The sequence below is a fragment of the Magnolia sinica genome, chromosome 18 (genome assembly GCF_029962835.1).
Source record: "Magnolia sinica isolate HGM2019 chromosome 18, MsV1, whole genome shotgun sequence".
NCBI classification, from domain to species: domain Eukaryota; kingdom Viridiplantae; phylum Streptophyta; class Magnoliopsida; order Magnoliales; family Magnoliaceae; genus Magnolia; species Magnolia sinica.
Genome location: NC_080590.1, coordinates 53,729,145 through 53,752,089, shown reverse-complemented (window position 1 = coordinate 53,752,089; position 22,945 = coordinate 53,729,145).

Sequence of the window (22,945 nt, the reverse complement as noted above, 5' to 3'; positions counted from 1 at the left end):
ATACCCATCATCAAGGATCACCCTCTAAATCAAATCATTGGAGATCCTAATGATGGTGTGAGAACTCGATGTCAGATAGAGACATTTATAGTCATTTTTGCTTCACCTCAAAGATTGAGCCCAAGAATATTGTGGAAGCTCTTCTAGATGAATATTGGATAAATGCTATGCAAGAAGAACTTCAACAATTTACAAGAAATGAAGTATGGCAGTTGGTTCCTAGGTCAGATGATATAAATATCATTAGAACCAAATCGATCTTCAAGAACAAATCCGATGAGCCTGGGAATGTTATTAGAAATAAGGCAAGATTAGTAGCACAAGGCCACTCACAAATAGAAGGCATTGATTTTGATGAGACTTTTGCCCCTGTGGCTCGCCTCGAGTCAATCAGGATTTTCTTGTCTGTTGCATGTGTGCTAAAATTCAAATTGTTTCAAATGGATGTCAAAAGTGCATTTCTCAATTGGGTACTTGATAAAGAAGTTTATGTAGAACAACCTAAGGTATTTTCTAACCCCATGTATCCTTAACATGTCTTTCAGTTGAGCAAATCACTTTATGGTCTCAAACAAGCAACATGTACTTGGTATAAACGTTTAACGCAATTTCTTTTGGACTCAATTTTGTAGGGGTAGTGTATATAAAACACTATTCACATAAAAGACAGAGAATTCATTACTCATTGCCCAGATTTATGTGGATGACATAGTCTTTGGTTCTACATGTGAAAATACTGCCCATAGCTTCACCAATCTTATGAAATCTGAATTTGAAATGAGTCTGGTCAGTGAGTTGAACTTCTTTTTAGGTCTACATATGAAGCAATTGCATAATGGGATTTTTGTGTGTCAAACCAAGTATGCAAAGGAATTAGTAAAAAGATTTAGACTTTAATCTGGCCGTACTTATCATACTCCCATAAGCACCACACTCAAACTCTCCAAAGTTATAAATGGCAAGAGTGTGGATTAACGCCTGTACCGAAGCATGATAGGAATCCTACTATATCTCATAGCGAGTCATCCAGATATATCATTTAGTGTGGGAGCATGTGCATAATATTTGGAAGATCCTAAGGAATCACACCTAACGACAATTAAAAGAATCATCAAATATGTGGCTGGAACAATCACTTTCGGACTATGGTACCCATTCGAAACATCTACCATCATTGCCGGATATTCAGACACCAATTGGGCTGGAAACATAGATGATTGCAAATCAACCAGTGGTGGCTTTTTCTATATCGAAAATTGTTTGGTATCTTGGCAAAGCAAGAAACAAAATTCGATATCCTTATCCACTGCCAAGGCCAAATACATCGTTGCAGGTAGTTGTTACTGGATTATGGGATTGAGCAACCCATGATGACTCTCTTTTGTGACAACACTAGTGCAATCAACATCTCAAAAAATCCAGTTCAACATTCTAGGACCAAGCATATTAACATCCGACACCACTTTATTCGAGTGCTTGTTAAAGACAAGACCATTGTGGTGGATCATGTGTCAACAGATAGACAACTTGTGGATATCCTAACAAAGCCACTTGATGCAAATAGATTTGTGATCTTCAAAAATCAATTAGCATATGTGCAATCTGATGAGGTACACAAACATAATAAAATGGACTAGATTGGCAAATCTAAGGACTATGGTCCTCCCCTTTGAAGAGGGACATGAAGGAAATGTTACTTGGGCAGCATATACATATGCTAGATAGGTATATTTTTTTCATATATATGTCAAATACAATGAACAAACAGATTTTTTAAATTTTCTTTTTAACATGATCGATGTCATCGAGTAAGCCTCGATCGCATCGAAATCATTGGGAAGTTGAAATGTTGGAAAGACCTTTGGTCTCTCCCAACGGTCGTCAAACCAAAATTCAATGACATTATGAGTTCTTGATCAATGACATCGAACCAGAGTCGATGTCATCGATGGACTCTGTATAAAAACCCACTGACGTGCAGAAAATCCAAATCCTCCCTGGATTGTTTTGTTATCTTCCTTCCCCTATCTCAAGATCTTCCATCTCAAAAGGGAGAATCTATCTCAAAAGAGGAAGGATGGTGAAAGGAAAAGGTAAGGAACTCCTTGATGACTCTTTAAAAGGCAGAAAATTGAGGAAGGGCAAGACGGTAGCTCATGGATCTCCTCCCAAATGCCTTGAGTGGGGGATGGCTACTATTGTTGACCGTGTTATCCTTCCCAGCTGTATTGAACCATATGGTATAGACCTGATGCTAGAAGTCATCGAATGGGAGAAAATACTAAAAATGGGTGGAACCTACCAATATGAACTTATCCACCAGTTCTTTCAATGTTGTCATTATGTTTGTGAAGATCCACCGAGCTTTCAAGTTGGAAATCTGACCAAAATTATCCATCTAGTGCTACTCGGACTTGTATTGGATGTTAAAGTCACACGGGTGCTGGTCACGGAACTCAATCTAATGCTTTAGGGGTGTGGAGAGAGATAACATGTGCTCTATGTAATGGTCTCACTATTCCTAGAATTGAGGGAAACCTTCTCTATGCTAACCATCTTGAGATCACCTATACAATCATGCACTACATTTTTGGTACCAATGTGTATCCATGTGACATCTCAGGAAAAAATCCCTCTCCTTTCATGTTAAATGTCTTGTATGACGTCTATCTAGAGATTCCCGTGTGCCTACCTACCCTCATTTTAGGACAACTAATTCGCATTGTCAGAGGAGAAGGCCCTGCCACACTGCCTTTTCCATCCCTCATTTGTAAACCAACATAAATTTTGGGACTTCCATCCACATTCGATGCAATACAACAGGAGGTTTGTTTCAATGATGATACTCTTTAGCTATTACTTCTAACCACCTCCTCTCAATTAGTTAGTCCTCCTCTGCCAATTCATGACGTTGGCAACAGTTAGCGTCCTACTCCATGGGGTTCGAATCTCACACCTCTCAATAGTCCAGCATCATTCAATCACCAGAGGCACAATCAGAACAAAATGGGGCGATACTTGCTGAGAGGATAAGCCGATATTGAAGATCGCCTTCGCCAATGTGAGGCTCGCTTAACCGGAGTTGAGGAGATTCTCAAGGTAGTACAGCATACTACACAGCAAATTGTCGAACTACTGATAGACTGTGAGACTCGGGCACCATAGTTGTGCCTATGCAGCAAATTTTCACTATGTACTAAGTGAAATTTCTTTTAGTATGTCCCTGATTAAGAAAAATGGTAATTTTTTTGAATATTATGTATGCCCTTGGATGGGCTGGATGATATATTTTTTTGGATGCTTATATCCTGCCAAGCTTGGGCAGTTTCTTTTAATTACTCCTGTTAATTTATGATGATCTTTTGGAGATATATGATCATGCGTTGAATGTTTATGGAATGAATGATAATATTTCTATGCTTGAAATATAAAATTACCTATGAGAATGGCTCATGTTTGTCTGATACTGAATTTACTTGTCATATGCTCATTTAGATGAATGCTGATTATGGGATAGTGATTGGTTTATCACTATCATTATGCTTATAGAAGTGGTTAATTCTGTTATAACGTAATGATTCTGTGCTTTATGGTTTACTGCATATCTGTATTGAAGTATTTCTCTGATTATATGCTTACGTGGGAATTATCAATACCCTATTGCCCTAATTCTCCCAATTTCTTTAATGTCAACTTCAGTCATTCGATCTTTTATTGGTATATTAACCTTTGTCAATGACTGACAAAAAAGGGGAGAACAAAGCCCAACATGAGAACACTTCTTGGTATATGGTTTTGAGCATGGTGATGCAGGTGATAGGGGGAGTAACTGCAAGAAGATAGGGGGAGCAGCTGCCTGAATCAAGATTGTGTGTAAACTGCATAGAATCTTTGTAAAATTGTGTGAAGTTCATGTACACACAATATAGGATGTTGTTTTAGGTGTGTTTTAGGTGTTTTGTCACGTAATTGACAAAGGGGGAGATTGAAAGTAACCTAGTTTGTCAATTAGCATGAGTGTTGAGTTAATGAGTAAGTGGGCCCCATACGAAGATTGTTCAAGACATTGCCTCAATCGGATGTGTGTTTAGAGCTCATCATAGGTAAACTTAGCCTCACATACCAAATCCCAAAACACCTAGGTAAACAAAAGCCTTAAGAAAAACTTAGAATAACATAGGTGTTGAAAGTCTGAAAACCTAGTTTCAAAATGGAAAATTCTCTATGTTTTCAGCTAAGTTCGGTATCATCGACTCTTGGTCGATACAATCGAACACTCGGTCTCGATGATATCGAACTGGTATCGATAACATCAAATTGAGTCCTCTTTATGTCCAGCAACCACAAAGTATTTTGGACAAAATATTTGATAAATCGAAAGTACCTTCGATAACATCAAATTTCAAATATCGATGATATGGAAGGATAATCGATGATATCAAAAAGTCTTAGAGCTCTATCCAGTAAAGGCTTAGTAAATATTCTTGATATTGCTCAAGGAATCGAAGGACAATCGATATCATCGAAATTCAAATCTCAATAATATCGACACCATATCGATGACATTGAAATGGGACAAGTTGTGTCCAGTGAGTTCTTAAAAGAAAAACATCTAAATGTTCAAGGAATCGAAACCCACATCGATATCATCGAAATTCAAATCACAATGATATCGATATAGACTTGAAACGATCGAATCAAGACAAAACTGTTCCAGCAAACTTAAAAAGGAAAATCTTATGTAAATGATCGAGGAATCGATATTGTCTCGATATGATCGTAATTCAAAAATCGATGAAATCGATTTAGGATCGATATTATCGAATTAGGTCAAAAAGTGTCTAGCAATCTTTCTTCAAAGATTCATTGAAAAGATCGATGAATCAAAACCACTATTGATGATATCGGAATTTAAATTTTGATAACCTTAATGAATGTTCGATTTCATCTATCTTCAGTCAAAAAGTTCTGGGTATGTGCTTCAGTTAAGTTCGCATCATCGAACCCTGACTTGATCGAATTGAAAGTATACGTTCGATAACATCAAGTTAAGACCGATGAGATCGAACTCAATCAGACTTAATATATTTATTACCGTTGGGACTTTTTGGCTATATATATTAAGCTTGCTCTTGGTTGTTGTAGTGAGAAAAATAGAGAGAGTCTTGAGAGAGTTTTGCATGCTATTTACCGTATGCTCTTTTTCTCATGGAAGTTCATCCTTTAATCCATCCTCATCATTGATATTCAATAGAGTTGATTGAGGAATGAACTTCCCCATTCAAAGATCATCCAGCTGCTACCTTAAATCATTGAGTTGGTATACCTTGAATGCTTAAATGCTTGGAATCACTCCTCTTAAATAGGAAAACATTTAATAGAGTAGGATTCCAACATAACCTTGACTCAACCCGTCGCCTTTATTGGAACAACATCAAGTGTTGCAGATCAAGGGAGCTGAAGAATCTTTAACATAAAGGAGGAGATCTTCATCAACATGCTTAATGGGACTCACCTACTTATCTGTAAGTCATTAGAGTCCACAGACCCTGTTGATCATTCCTTATGTAGGTTTGTGTCACAGGTGCTTCTTACCCCTTTCAAGTCCTCATAGAGGCCTCCGACGGGAGAGTACATGTGGGTGCTGTGTGTTGACCCTTGCTCTTATGTAGGGCATACACTGTAAGTGTTATGTTCTTTACCTCCTATGATTATCAAATTTAGTAGTGCCAAAACCTCTTGGAATTTGTATCTTGTTTAGTTCATCTTCATGTTCACGATAATCCATTACAAGGAGTTTCATTTCAAGATTCAAGCATCACAAGTATAAGAATTCAAGTACAACATCAACTAATAGTTCATATTTTCAAAGCTTCATCTAAGTCAAGACAATAGTCATTATTTTGGTACTCAAAGCTCAAGGTGAAATACAACTCAAGTACCTCCAACTCTAGCTTCAAGATATTTTAAGTTCAAGCTTCAAAAGGTTACAAATTCAATCTTCAAAGTACTTCAAGTTGAAGCTTCAAAATGTTTCAAATTCAAGCTTCATGTTCATCAAGATAACAAGCTTCATGTTCGTCAAGATCAACAATCAAGCAAAGCAAAAGATGTTTTAATGTTCAAACATCGCTTATAAGGTATGAAAGACCCTAGAATGACCATAAGTTAGGTCATTATTGATTTCATACTTTAATTGGGCCATTATATAAGTGTATAAGCTTTTTCTCGACTAGTCTTAGACTATGTTCGACTAGTACTAGCACTGGCTTGACCAGTCCAAGAAATTCCTTAACCAGTCCAAGGTTTGTTACTAATTTTTGAAATTTTTTGTTAAAGTCTCGACCAGTCCAGGAGACTGCTCGACCAGCCGAGCAGACTCGACTCAAAGTCTAGTAACTAAATTGGGTCCCACATGACTAGTCGTGGACAGGACTCGACCGGTCGAGCAAGTCCTTCGACCAGTTGTGGAGCGGCCTGATCTTATCGTGCCCAAAATTTTAAAAGTTTGTTGGTCCTTGGACCAGTTGAGCTGACCTCTGGGCCAGTTGAGTGAGCAATTTCTGCACTTATAAATAGAGCATGATTTTTAGAGTTTTATATCTAATTCAAGAAAAATCAAGACACCATTCTGAGAGATAAGTTAGTGATATTCTTAAGTTATTTAGTGTTCATTTTATATTCTCTTTAATTAGCTTTTTACATTTGATTTTGTATCCTACATTCCAACCTTATTTGAACAATGGATTGAAATTTTTCCATTCTTGGAATCAAAATCAAATCAAGCTAGCCCAAGGTGATTTAATTTAAAATCCATTTAGAACTTAGAACCATTTCATAAGTGAGTGTGAACATTGAACATTTGCATTGAACTTCTACTCCGAATTGGTTCTACCGGGCTGCAACAAAGGAGAATATCCATATAAGTATTTTACAGTCTTGTAAATCTATTATTTTGGTTTCTTTGAGATTGTGCCAGAAAAATCTTTCTTTTGGTTTGCCTGAGGTGATCTATAAAACTCAGAGTGTGAGGTTTTTGAATTGTGTAAGCCTACTTGAAAGACACAATTATGAGGATTTTAGGTGAACCTTGAAAAACCTATTTCATAATGAACGCTAATATCCACTGTGTGAGGATATTAGGAGTGGAGTAGTTGTGTGGCTGTTTTTCTAAACAGTTGGTGTACACACAAACAAACCACTATAACTTCTAGTCTTGTGGTGATTGATTGATTGATTATTTCATTGTGTGGATGTTGTAATTTTCTTTTATACATTTGTGGAGAATGTTGTAATCCTTTTTATGCAAGTGTGGGAATGTTGTAATAGCTTAGTTTCTTTCTTTGCTATTCTTTTTTTTATTCCTCCGTATCTGTTTGAGATTTTGATACACAGACTATTCTAAGAATTAGGTTGTCCTACCATAAGCCATTGGTTTTTGGTGTAAGGTTGTCCTTAGAATAACATCTGTATCAACCTCTCAATACTTGTACATTTGATGTTGTTTTACATTTCTGCATTGTTGGATTGTTTAAGTGCTATCATTATTTATATTTATTTATCTCCGCATTTAATTTTTAATTTGGCATAGTCCTATTCACCCCCCCCCCCCTTTAGGACTCTTAGCTTAGCCTTTTCAAGTGGTATCAAAGCCTAATAGCTCGCTTTAATTATTTTCTTTGGGTTTATTTCCTGAGCTAATCGATCTGAGCTTTTTAAGATGTCAAAATTTGATAGCCTTTCAGTCACTAGGCCTTCACCATTTGATAGCTCCAATTATGCCTATTGGAAAGCCAGAATGAGGATTTTCTTAAAATCCATGGATGAGAGCGTGTGGCAAGCCACAGTGACCAATTGGACCCCTCCTACCACTAAGTAACTAGTACCGACAGATATAAAACTATGAAAGTCGCACCTTATTTCTCTTGGACCACTCTTCAGAAAAGTGAGAGTAGTGCCAATGCAAAGGCTCTAAATGTTATTACTTGCGTACTATCACTGGATGAATTCAAGATAATTATATCATGTGATACTGCAAAGCAAGCCTTAGATGTTTTGGAAATGATACACGAGGGAACAACAATTGTCAACAAATCTAAAGTCCAAATCCTCACATCCAAATTTAAGGAAATACGTATGGAAGAAAGTAAAACTTTCATGAACTTCTATACAAGACTGAATGACATTGTCAACTCTATGTGGGGTCTCAGTGATAGAATCCCAAAAAGTAAAGTCTGTGCAAAGACACTATGCTCACTGCCTGAACGATTCAACTCAAAGGTGATTGCAATCCAAGAACTTTGTGATACGGATAATATTAGGGTAGAAGAATTAGTTGGTTCCTTACATACCTATGAGTTAAACTTTAAAGCTCCTAAAGGTAAATCCATCGCCCTTAAATCTTCTAAATTTAATTCTCAAGAAAATAACAATTCTGATTGAGAAAATTCTGAAGATGATATGGCCCTTTTAGCTAAAAAGTTTTATAAGATTTTCAAAATTAAAAAGAGGGTTGATTTGCAAAAACCTAATGAAAATAAAATATTTAAATATAAAACATGAAAATCTTTAAAAGACAGTCAATGTTACAACTGCCATGAATATGGGCATCTAGCGAACAAGTGTCCTAAAAAGGACAAATCGAAAAAGAAAGGTATGTTGGCTACTTGGGATGAATCTTCCTGCTCTGAAGCCTCTTCTGAGTCAGATGATTCTAAAAACAAGTCGGGTAATGAAGTTAAAGCCCTTATGACTCTAGCCAAGTTCACTTTTTTAGATAATGATGATTCAACTAGTGAAGAAAATCTGAATAGTGATCATGAAAATGAAGAAGATCTCCAAGATGCTTGTAATGCCCTATACAAGGAAAGTTGCAAAATTGCTGTAAAACTAAAACTTCAAAAAGAAAAGTTTTCAAAACTTTAAGAAAATTTTTAAAATTTAGTCTTAGAAAAATCACACATTTCAGATTATTTTGAAAAAAACTAAATGCGATTTAGATTTCAAAACCTCCCTTGTTGAAAACCTAAAATCTGAAAATAAAAAGCTAAAACTAGAAGTCTCTTCACTTTTGAGTTTAAAAGATACTTGGAGGTATGCCCAAGGTAATCCTAAGTTAGAAAAACTCTTATCTAGATCCAAAAAATGTGGCAATCGATCTGGATTGGGCTACAACAAAAGTATTCCTCTCAAACATAAGAATACTCCACCAAAATTTGTAAAAGGGGAGTCTTCAAACTCAAAAGGGAAAAGTCTGAAACAAAACTACTCTAAAAATGCTAAAACTTTTCAAACCTTAAAACCTAAAAGCAATCATATCAACTATAAAAATCAGAATCGTAATCCTTTAGGTGAGAAAATTATTGATTTACTTAAGGAGCTCTTAAAATCTAACTCAGTGGGTCGGTCTTATAACAACTACAAACATAAGAAGACCAATTATACTCCTAAACCCAAGATTGTTAATGAAATAGGTTCCTAAGGTTACTTGCTTGGTTGTCCACACTGCTTTCAAAGCTTCCAGCCATTCAAAGTGGTACCTAGACAGTGGATGCTCAAGACATATGATAGACGACAAGGGTCTGTTCACCAATCTTAAAGACTTGACTGATGGTTCAATCACATTCGGTGATGGTAGCAACTGTAGGATTGTTGGCCAAGGTACGGTTTAACTCTTTAACCTCCCTCTATTTGAGAATGTCTTATATGTAGAAGGGTTAAAACATAATCTATTAAACATCTCTCAAATTTAGGATAATAATCATAGTGTAAAATTTACTAACCAAGGGTGTGAATTTTTAAATAAAAATGGTTCTGTAATATTAACTGGTCACAGAACTTCTGAAAACTGCTACAGTGTGAGTGATTCAAGTTCATCTAATCTATCGTGCTACATGGTCCATACTGATGAAACTGAATTATGGCATAAGCGCCTCGGACATGTACACTCCGCAACTTGTATAGATTGAGCAAAAGAGAGTTAGTAAGAGGTTTACCCAAAATACAAAAAGTAAATAAAATATGTGGTGAATGCCAGATTGGTAAACAAACCAGGAGTACTCACAAAAAGGTGAACTCCAATGCCACATCTAAACCGCTCGAACTTCTCCACATGGATCTTATTGGACCAACCAGAATGGAAAGTCGAGGTGGCAAGAAGTACATACTTATAATTGTTGATGACTTTACCAGGTACACTTGGGTAGTCTTCTTAGGGGACAAATCAGAAACTCTCGATGAAGTAAAAAAGGTACTTGAAACATATCCAAACAAAAAAAGAATCACAATTTCTAAGATCTGTAGTGATCATGGTTCAAATTTTGAAAATAGTGATTTTGAGAAGTTTTGCAGTGATCAGGGAATATCACATGAATTCTCTGCACCCAAAACACCACAACAAAATGGTATAGTAGAAAGAAAAAATAAAGTGCTTCAAGAAATGGGAAATATAATGTTAAATAGTATGAAGCTCCCTAAAAATCTTTGGGCCGAAGCCATAAATACTGCTTGTTATATAATTAACCGCATTTATACTAGAAAATCAAATGGTAAAATGGCTTATGAAATGTGGTTTGATAAGAAGCCAACTATCAAATACTTTAGAGTTTTCAACAGCAAATGCTACATTTTACGTGACCGAGAAAATCTGGGTAAGTTTGACATCAAAAGTGATGAAGAGATATTTTTAGGGTATGCTCTGAATAGTCGAGCGTATCAGGTTCTTAATAAGAGGACCGGTGTAATCCAAGAGCCCATTAATGTGGTTATTAACTATCACTTGAATACACCTGTCTCAAGTTCAGAAAATGACGAAGTTCTTTTAATTGATAAACCTAATTCTTCATCAAGTCAAAATAACACTAAACTGAGGACAGTTAAAGATCATCCTTCTAATCAAATTCTTGGAAACCCTCTCACTAATGTGCGTACTCATAAAAAACTTGAAGATATGTGTAACTACATGTGCTTTACATCTCAGATAAAACCGGCTAACGTAAAAGAAGCTCTTATTGACGAAAACTGGATTGTTGCAGTACAAGAAGAGCTCAATCAATTTGTCAGAAATGATGTTTGGTACTTAGTTCCAAGACCAAAAGATGAACACGTTATCAGAACAAAATGGATTTTCAAAAATAAGTCTGATGAACTTGGTAATATTATTAAAAACAAGGCTACGCTCGTTATACAAGGGTACACTTAAATTGAAGGGATCGATTATGACGAAACCTTTGCCCCAGTAGCTCGTCTTGAATCAATCAGACTATTTATATCCATTGTGTGCTTTAGAAAGTTTAAAATATACCAAATGGATGTAAAGAGTTCATTCTTGAACGGCAACTTGCATGAAGAGGTGTATGTTGAACAACCTTTGGGTTTTCAAGACCCTAAACATGTTAATCATGTCTATTGCCTAAAAAAAGGCACTTTATGGTTTGAAATAAGCTCCCAGGGCATGGTACGAAAAGTTGACTAAGTTTTTACTAAGTCCTAATTTTATAATGGGAAGTGTTGATAAGATATTGTTTGTAAAGAAACATAATGATCACATTTTAATAGTGTAAATCTATGTTGATGATATTATCTATGGATCTACCTGTGCTAACATAACTGTTGAGTTTGCAGATCTTATGAAGTCTAAGTTTGAAATGAGCATGGTTGGAGAATTGAATTATTTCCTAGGGTTACAAATTAAACAGCAACCTGATGGTTTCTTTATCTCTCAAACCAAATATACTCTGAACTTAGTTAAAAAGTTCAGGTTTGAGAGTGGGAAAAATTTTGATACTCCAATGAGTACTACTCTAAAACTCTCAAAGGACTCTACAGATAAGAGTGTGGATCCTAAATTGTATCGAAGTATGATAGGTAGTTTGCTTTATTTTACTACGAGTAGACCTGATATTGCATTTAGTGTTAGAATTTGCGCTAGATATCAATCTGACCCTAAAGAGTCACATCTAATTACTGTTAAGCGCATTTTGCGATATGTCACTAGTTCAGCAAATCTTGGTCTCTGGTATCCACATGATACTAGTGTGCAATTAGCTGGTTACACTGATGCTGATTGGGCTGGTAATATTGATGATTGAAAATTAACCAGTGGTGGTTATTTCTATGTAGGGAACTGTTTAGTTTCTTGCCTAATAAGAAACAAAGTTCCGTATTGCTCTCAACAGATGAGGCTGAATACATTACTGCAAGTAATGCATGCACTCAGCTTGTTTGGATGAAAAGAATCTTAAGCGATTACGGAATTGCGCAAGATTCTATGGTTTTATATTGTGATAATTTAAGCGCAATTAATATCTCAAAAAATCCAATCCAGCATTCACGAACCAAGAATTTTGACATTAGATATCACTACATTCATGAATTAGTGGAAGACAAGACAATTTCCTTGGATTATATTCTGACCGAGAATCAACTAGCTGACATATTTACAAAACCGCTCAACAAAAGTAGGTTTGCTAAATTAAAATTTGATCTTGGTATGTGCAATATGAATTAATAATTCATGTCTTTCTGTATCATAATGTATATATTTATTATTTTAAAATTTTTAAATTTTAAATTTTATGAAAAATTGCATATTTTAGGCTGTGCACGACCAGCGAGTACATACTCGGCCAGTCGTGAACCGCGGGTTTGGCCTTTTATTTGTGAAAAAATCACTTTTTCTTCATTTGGGTTATCTTTTCCAATGAGACCTACCTCGATCGGTCAAACCCATCTTCGATTCCTCCGTGTTAGTGCATTGTTTTCAATTTTCTTATAGATTCAAGTCCATTGCACTTCATTTTCTTCATTTGTGAAGTTTATTTCATGTTTTATGTTGGTTTTTAGGGTTTTCTATTCAAAAATTTGATCTACTAGAAACCCACTTTACCTCTTTTGCAATCTCTTTACTCCTTGATTTATTTATTGCAATTGGAGGATAGAACTAAAAAGAAAGGATCTCATGCTCCCTCTATATCTCGTTCGGCTCCTATCACGGTGCGCCACCTTCGGTTGCTTGAGGATGTTCCCGATTATGTGTGGGATATTCATTTGTGCCAGTTGATAGTAGAACGGACTGTTAATCTTGTTCATGTGGCTCAATTTGATATTGTTTCTCTCCTTAAGTCTGTAGGATGGGATAACATACTGCATTGGGGTGGGCCAGCATACTGCTCCATTGCGTAGGCTATGTATGCTTGCATTACTGATTTTTCTACTAAAAATCTGACATTTACTATTACAACCAGAGAAGGTCCAATTGATGTGGACCGTCATCTTATCTCTAAATTAATGGATATACCTGTCAATGAAAAAGGTATTCCCATTAGCACTCTAGTGGCAAAACCATCTAAAACTGAGAAGCAAATGCTCACTAGAGATTTATGCAATATAGATGCGGAATGGAATACTTCTGAAAATGTGCTTGCCTCAAAGTTTTTATTACCCATATACAAAATCCTTCATAAGATTTTCATTTCGAATGTCTATCCTCGTTATAGTAACAAAACCGAACTTACTACGTTTATGGTTCGTCTTCTTCATTCCATCAGTTTTGGAGTCTCTATATGTCTTCCTTCTATAATTTTTCATAGCATCATTAAATTGTCTCCATCTAGGTCATAGTGACATTCCCTTCGCTTATCTTATAACTGTGTTAGCCACCCATAGTTTAGTGGATATGCCTGTTAGAGAGGCTCCCATTACTCAACTACCCTTCAATAACACTAACATTAATAAGATGAATTTGAAGTTGGCCCTAGGCCAAGTTGATGTGGGTGTTGGTAGAGCTGCAGCTACAAATGAAGAGAATGGTGGTTTACCTCCAAATGATGTGAATATGGATGACCTTTTTGATGAAATCGAATCTGATTCTTCTGCTGATCCTGACTATCAACCATCTGACTTTGATGAGCGTTTGCGCTCTCTTGAGGAGAAGGTTGAAAGTATGAATGTGTCTCATGAAATGCAATTTAAATATATGCACAAGTATCTGAAGCGCATTAATAAGGAACTTCATGAAATTGATCCTTCTATACCTGCTCCTTCATCGGGTTCAAATTAGTATTCGAATTTGTGGTTTATAATAACTTTTAAGATACTTGTATTTCTCTTGTTTTATGAGCTTGGACATGCTTGAACAATGCTTGCTTATGGATTTAGTTATCTTGACTATCTTGTGCATTTATTCTCTTATTCCTCATTGCTCTTCTTTTACTTCCTTATTTATCTACTTCCATTATCATTTATTGGTTCCTTCCTTTGCATATTGTGACAAAAAGGGGAAAATTTTTATCATGCTTGTAATACGTGGTTGTGGGTAGGTAGCCATTATGTTTTTTTGTAAGGGAGAGTAAGGGGGAGTATTATTGTATTGATGTGTATTTCTTTAACCTTTTTATGGTGCATGATTCTTTATTGTGCGGATTATGCTCATCTTATTTTAATGAAGTGTGTTTTGTCACAAATTTGACAAAGGGGGAGATTTTAAGTGCTATGTTCTCTAGCTCCTATGATTGTCAAATTTAGTAGTGTCAAAACCTCTTGGAATTTGTATCTTGTTTAGTTCGTCTTCATGTTCAAGATGATCCATTACAAGGAGTTTCATTTCTAGATTCAAGCATCACAAGTATAAGAATTCAAGTACAACATCAACTGATAGTTCATGTTTTCAAAGCTTCATCTAAGTCAAGAATAGTCATTATTTTGGTACTCAAAGCTCAAGGTGAAAGACAACTCAAGTACCTCAAGCTCAAGCTTCAAGATATTTCAAGTTCAAGCTTCAAAAGGTTACAAATTCAAGCTTCAAAGTACTTCAAGTTGAAGTTTCAAAATGTTTCAAATTCAAGCTTCATGTTCATTAAGATAACAAGCTTCATGTTCGGCAAGATCAACAATCAAGCAAACCAAAAGATGTTTTAATGTTCAAACATCACTTATAAGGTTTGAAAGACCATGGATTGACCATAGGTTAGGTCATTGTTGATTGCATCTTTAATTGGGTCATTATATAAGTGTATAAGCTTTTTCTCGATTAGTCTTACACTATGTTTGAATAGTCCTAGCACTGACTCAACTAGTCCAAGAAATTCCTCGACTAGTCCAAGGTTTGTTACTAATTTTTGAAATTTTTTATTAAAGCCTTGACCAGTCTTGGAGACTGCTCAACTAGTCGAGTGAATAGTGCTCGACCAGTCGAACAGGCTCGACTCACAAGTCCAGCAACTAAATTGGGTCCCATATGACCAGTCGAGGACAGGACTCGACCGGTCGTGGAGGCCACTTGACTGGTCAAGTAGGTCTTTCGACCAGTCATGGAACGGCTTGATCTTATCGTGCCCAAAACTTTAAAAGTTTGTTGGTCCTTCAACCAGTCGAGCTGACCTCTGGACTAGTCAAGTGAGTAGTTTCTGCACTTATAAATAGAGCATGATTTTCAGAGTTTTGTATCCAATTCAAGCAAAATCAAGACACTGCTTTGAGAGATAAGTTAGTGATATTCTTAAGATATTTTGTGCTCATTTTATATTCTCTTTAATTAGCTTTTTGCATTTGATTTTGTATTCTACATTCCAATCTTATTTGAAGAAGGGATTGAAATTTTTCCATTTCTTGGAATCAAAATCAAATCAAGCTAGCCCAAGGTGATTTAATCTAAAATCCATTTAGAACTTAAAACCATTTCATAAGTGAGTGTGAACATTGAACATCTTCGTTGAACTTCTACTCTGAATTGGTTCTACCAGGCTGCAACAAAGGATAATATCCAGATAAGTATTTTACAGGTTTGTAAATATATTCTTTTGGTTTCTTTGAGATTGTGCCGGAAAAATCTCTTTCTTTTGGTTTGTCTAAGGTGATCTAGTAAACTCAGAGTGTGGGGTTTTTGAATTGTGTAAGCCTACTTGAAAGACCCAATTGTGAGGCTTTTAGGTGAACCTTGAAAAACCTATTTCATAGTGAACGCTAATATCCATTGTGTGAGGATATTAGGAGTAGAGTAGTTTTGTGGCTGTTTTCCTAAACAGTTAGTGTACACACAAGCAAACCACTATAACTTCTGGTCTTGTGGTGATTGATTGATTATTTCATTGTGTGGATGTTGTAATTTTCTTTTATGCATTTGTGGAGAATGTTGTAATCCTTTTTATGCAATTTTGGGAATGTTGTAATAGCTTAGTTTCTTTCTTTGCTATTCTTTTCTTTATTCCTCTATATCGGTTTGAGATTTTGATACACAGACCATAAGCCATTGATTTTTGGTGTAAGGTTGTCCTTAGAACAACATCTGTGTCAACTTCTCAATACTTATACATTTGAGGTTGTTTTACATTTCTAAATTGTGGGATTTTTTAAGTGCTATCATTATTTATATTTTTTTATTTCTGCATTTAATTTTTAATTTGGCATAGTCCTATTCACCCCCCCCCCCCCCCCCTCCCCCCCTTCTCTAGAACTCTTAGCTCAGCCTTTTCATAAACTCTAGGTTCCTTGTGTGGATCATTGGCTTGTGTGGCCTAAAACAGAGGTTCCTTGTATGAATCGTTGGCCTGTGTGGCCTAAAACAAAAGTTCCTTGTGTGGATCCTTGGCCTGTGTGGCCTAAAACGGAGGTTCCTTGTGTGGATTCTTGGCCTGTGTGGCCTAAAACGGAGGTTCCTTGTATGGATCCTTTGCTCTTGATTAGGGCATAAAACTTAGGTGTTTCATATTGACATTTGTTCTTATGTAAGGCATAAACTTGTGTCTTGTATAGGTACGTTTAGGTACCTTGTGTAGGTCCTAGAGGCAGCCTTGAGTGGGTTGTACTGGTTTGAGGTAAACCTGATTTGAAACCTCTGTTAGTGAAATCCAGTACACTCAAGGGTTGAGTGCGTCCACCAGGAGTGGAGCAGGCATATAGCCGAACCACTATAAAATGATTGTGTTTAAGATTTTTATTTGCATATTCTCTTATTGTGTTTACTTTGAATGATCACATGATGCATGATTATTTAGAACTGATAAATATTACATCTCACACACAGTCACTTAGTGCATCCATCATAGACTAAGTATAGATATTGATTAAGTATTAAATAATCTTATGATTGGATCCTCAATTTGGCTTGGAAGCCATTAGAGTTAAGTTGAAGATATCTTGATAAGTTCCATATTATATCAAGATTAGGTTAATAGGATTTTAAATCGGTATAAAATTTTATAAAGTCCTATTCACCCCCCTCTAGGACACTTTGACCTATTCCTACTTCTGCTAAAGCGGTCATTACCGCAATTTCAATTTCTGCACTTCCTCCTTTTTCCACTTGATTTTCTTGAATGTTGGGGTCTTAAAATCTTCCAACTTGGTCTCCAAAGATTCATTCTTTGCTTGATGATTCTTGAGCATTAAATCCATGCTTTTTACATTCTTTTCAATCCAAGCTCTTGAATTCACCTTGCAACACAAACACATGTAAAATATACCTTTAAGCCATATTATGTTTGAAAAACCAAGAAATAAATGGGGAATAATATGCAATATTTGACCCTCCACATTACAGCATTTCTTTTCTCTAGTTTGTTTTCGCACAATTGAAACTTATGAATTTTGTACTTAAGGCCTCGTACTAGGTCGGTCAGATATTTAGATTATATGATATTATCCTCGCTTGTTATGCTATCGCACTCTGATTTTGGTATTTTGCCAGTTACCTAATTTATTAACACTCAAGTTTTTGGGAAAGAGTCTTATACTCGGGTTCTGGAAACCGGGGTGTTACAATTTACCAATCCCACAATCTTAAATAAGAAAAGAAGATATTCAAAGCTATCGCAGCGTCTATTGTAATTTGAGTCACAACAAACCATAGAAAACTAAAAATATTCCTTAAAGTCAACTTGAAATCAATGAAATTCAATATAAACATGAAAAAGCAAAGTACACATCTCAATCAAGCTACAAGCTTCACCTCTTAGCCCTAGCTAAGAGGTTTAGTTAACCATAAACATGATTAAACAAAAATCTCTTAAGGAAAGCATAAAAACAAACTAAGAAAGAAGAAAAAAAAACTATTGGCGGTAGCTCTCCACCCTTTTTCCCCACTCCTTAAACCCTAGAAGATGCTTTGGAGCATCCTAGGAACTCCTATTTCTAGTTGGGGAACTCCAACTTTCTCACCGAGTTGGAAAAGTCTGAAAATCGCCTCAAATTTATATAGTCTGCACAAAATATGTGTAACCTTCAACTAGTTGAGAGCAATCTTCGACTAGTTGAATTTCACTCAAATTTTAATGTTGCTGGAGTTCGAGCCGAAGTTTCTCAGGCTAGTCGAACCAAAACTCGAGCTAATCGAACCAGAACTCGGGCTACTCAAACTAGAACTCAGGCTACTCGAATTTCACCCGAATTCCTTTTCTTCACTTCAAATCTTCGATTCTTTTCATTCCTCACTTGGTTTCCTTGAATCTTTGGTATCCTTTGCCTTGGTGATTCTTGAGCATCAAATCCATGCTTTTAAAATTCTTTTCAATCCAAGCTCTCAGATTCACCTTACAACACAAATATGTATAAAATATAGCATTAAGCATTATCATGTTCATAAAACCGAGATATAAATAGAGAAGAATGTGCAATATTTGGCACTGAACACACTCCCAACCAGCATTTTGCTAGTCCCGAGTAAAACATACGTGAACTAATTCTTAATTCTCAATGTTCAAACCCTTTTTCAAAAATCAATCCTTTGTGCAGTCAAGTACGGATGAGTAAAATTAAGACAAGAAAGTGGGATTTTGAAAACCTAGAGCCGAATCATATAAGAAATCCATTAAATAGGTTCTTTATCAATTAAATCAGAGCATAAGTTTATATATCAATTTTTTCAATATGCTCAGTGAAAATTAATTTACTTCTCATTAGAATACTATCATTTCACAATGTTAGCCATGCTCACCATATCAAGATTAGTTGAAAACTCAAGTACTGATTTTGAACTTATCTCATTTTCCTTCTTTTTCTAATTTTTGATTTTATATCGATGGTCTCTTTCATTCTTTTTCAAACTATACGTTTTTTCACTTTTATTCTTTTTTAGTCTAGTCTTTTCATTATTCATGACCTTTTTATCGATCTTTCATTTTTTAACTAGTTCTTTTCATCTTTTTAAGGTGGATAAAATTCTCCAAACTTAATTTTCAACATCTATTAATGATTCTCATGCTAACAATTAGAAATTCTAGCACAACTCACAAAAAGTAGCTTGAACGTGTCTTGTAAATTAGATTAACATGATATTCAAACTTCCTCTTAATCAATTGAGTGCAAGAACTGTAAGTGATAAACTACTTAGTTAATTAAACTCCAACAATTCAAAATTCAATCTCTATCTTATTATTATACTCAAAACATTCTTAAGAGCACAAACTATCAATCTTCAAATAGGTTTTTACTTTGAGAAATTGAAAAGTTTCAGACTTTTTGTTCAACGACTAAGAAAACACTGATTAGTTTACCTAATCCACACCCCCCACCTAAAATCTACATTGTCCTTAATGTAAAAGAAATAAGTATGCAATGCATATGAGGTAATGAAAAGAAATGGAGTAGTGATGGAAAGTTAGTACCTGGAGAAGAAAATTTGAGGCTTTGCTAAGGATCTCAACATGAAGATGGGCCAACAAAAAAAATCTAGATAAACTGAAAGCAAACTATCCTAATCTTAAATCCTACGAAAGCAATAAATCCAACTACACCTCTATCAGACTAGGAGGTCAATCCTAATATACAAGATTAAGCAGAGGTATGGACATATCCTCTGAATAAAATTTCTCAACAAATGGCTTTAAACGATGTTCATTCACTTTGAAAACAATGTCATTTGTTGGATTCTTTATCTCGACGGCCCCATGAGGATAAACATTAGTAACAATAAAAGGGCTGGTCCAACGAGATCGAAGTTTACCCAGAAAAAGATGTAACTGAGAATTGTATAGGAGGACTTTTTGACCGGTTAAGAATGATTTTCGAAGGATGCTCCTATCATGGAACACCTTTATTTTGTCCTTGTAAATTCTCGAGTTCTCATATGCATCATTCCAGATTTCCTCCAGTTGGTTTAATTGAAGTTTACGCAGCGAGCCAGCGTTGTCCAGGTTAAAATTTAAATTTTTGATGGCCTAGTAGGCTTTATGTTCCAACTCCACAGGTAAGTGGCAGGCATTCTCATAAATAATTCTAAAGGGAGACATTCTAATGGGGTTCTTAAAAGTTGTATGATAAGCCCATAAAGCATCGGTCAAGCAAATTGACCAATCCTTACGATCAAAGTTAACCGTTTTATCCAAAATGTGTTTAATTTTTCTATTAAAAATTCAACTTGCCCACTTGTCTGCGAGTGGTATGGAGTGCTCACCTTATGAAAGTGTCATATTTCTTCATTAAGTTCGCAAATGGCCTATTACAGAAGTGTGAACCTTCATCACTAATAATGGCTTAAGGCGTTCTGAACTGGGAAATGATATTTTCTTTTAAAAATCGAATGACTGTACGGCGGTCATTGTTCTGACACGAGATCGCTTCTACCTACTTAGTGACATAGTTTACTACTAGCAAAATGTACAAATTCCTAAAGGATTAAGGGAATGGCCCCATGAAATCGATGCTCCAGCAATCAAATGCTTCAATGATGAGAATAGGATTCAAAGGCATCATATTTCGATGGAAAATTCACCTAATTTCTGACAACGCTTATAAGCTTTGCAAAACTCATGAGTGTCCTTACACATAGTAGGCCAATAAAAGCCGCACTGCAGAATTTTGGCCATAATCTTTTTAGCAGAAAAGTGACTGCCACAAGCGTGCGATTGACAGAAGGAGATGACACTTTGTGTAATGACCCGAGAAATTTTGTGCCAAGACCCGAGTACTACCTCTATTTTTTCCTTAGTAGTTGTTTTTGGGGTAATTAGCGCTATACTCGATTGCTTGTGAAATTTACATTAATCACTTTAAATTTGATCTGCATGACTCAAAATCTGTAGAATAGTTAGCGCTATGTTACTCTAAAATCTGGGATCCATCGCTAAATCCAGTTGTTCTTGGAAATTTTTGGAAGTTCTGGATCGGACCTGGACCGTGCGTCGTAAATCCCATAGCGATGATCTTAGGCAGTCGTGGTCACCATGTTGGACTTGGTCATCACCTCAAAAATCAAGTCCATGTGATGTTCTAGGTCGATTTGATTGAGTCTGGAGTGAAGAGTGTGAGAACGGTTGGAAATTTAATAAGATTTTATGAAATCTAAGTCGTGTCGCTTGCGCGACGATTTTAAGCAATCTGATCGTTAGATTCTGACCTAATTTCACCCTCTGATCAGGGAAGGTGGCCCAGGCATGTTCTTGTGCTTGTGGACCTGATCGAGTTTCGGTGATCATTGATTTGAGTGTGGTCCGCCACAGCTGATCTGAAGATCCGGTCGGTACGAAAACTCAGCTTGACCTAGATCCATGGTCAGTGAGCTTAAGTCCGACCTTTCGTGGTTATAAGCCCACCAAAAGTGCTTCCTTGGATCGAGAGGGGCTTGTTTTGGTTATACCTTAAGTATACCTTGGCCCTGGGGTTATTTTCATCAATGTTAAGCCTATTTATAGACCTTAAAACCCTAGCTCTCTTTTCCATACGAATTTCCTAACCCTAGCTAAGAAAGAGAGTGGAAAAGAGAGAGAAAGTGAGAGAGAAGTTGGTGAATCATCTTAGATTCTTTCCTGTTCTTCTTCATCCTTGAACCTTCACTTTGAATCGTTATTCCGGCGATTCTGAGTTCATCTTTGGGTAAGTTAACCTAACCTTAATCAGTGTTAGAGCTTGGAATAGTCATTGTGTTGTTGTAGCTCATTTCTATTCTTGCTTTAGGTTATCTTGTCCCCGTTGACAAAGACAAATCGTCTGAAATCAGTTCGGTGTTCTTTCCTGGATTAAGGTGCGGACTTTAATCGTATAGGTTATGGTTTTCAAGGCTTTCAATGCTAGTGAATGGTTTATTCTTGTTATGGATGAGATTTCACATGCCAAATGTTATGTTTATTTTGCGTTCCTGATATGCATGTGTTATACTGAGATTTGTGTATTCTATGTGTATGTATAAAGTACCGTATGCGTATAAAATATGAACCTGTGTTTGCCATGATTATTTGTCGTGTACTTATGCTAATTTTATGTGCGACAACTCCTTGACAAAAGGAATTGTCCAAATGTGTGTATTCCAACATACGTCATGTATGTTGTATTATGTATTCTAAGTGTTTGTAGAAATGTCTGAATGATCTAAAGTGTGATATATCAACCTAGTATGGGCATTGAGAAGCGATTCTCAACTCTCCCACTAGTGTGTATGATTTCCTTCATGCAAGTTACATTCCTTGTTGTTTAAGTTCAAGCATTACTTATGCTTACATTCATGTTAAGTTGATATTCTTCAAGTACTCATATGCTACATGGTTGAAGTTGTTGTTCCATTACTGTTCTACATTCAATACAAATATCTGTTGTAGTGTAATGTGTATGGGACTCTGAATAGTCCAGGAAATCGGTAATCGGCCTTAAGTTAGTGGCTGAGATTGCTTTCGCCACGAAGGACGTGATTAGACGAACCCGAGTCGTATTAGAGTTGTCGGCAGTGGTTTGGCCACGCAGAGTGTTTGCGCACTCTATGTCGTTCAACTCAACGTGCGCTCGTGCTAATCGAGTTCGTCAAGTAACCCGATTGTCCGATGTATGTTCACCATGTATGGACGCTATTGTTTGAATCTAGGGTACTGAACTTACCGATGAAATCCTGTTAACCATGGTACCTTGATCCGCTAAGACTCATGAGCCGGACATGATGATATGGGACATCGTGGTCAAGCTGTCGGCCTACGCTGGGGTGACGAGCCTCCCCGTAGTGACCAGTGAGTAACCAAACTCATGAGCC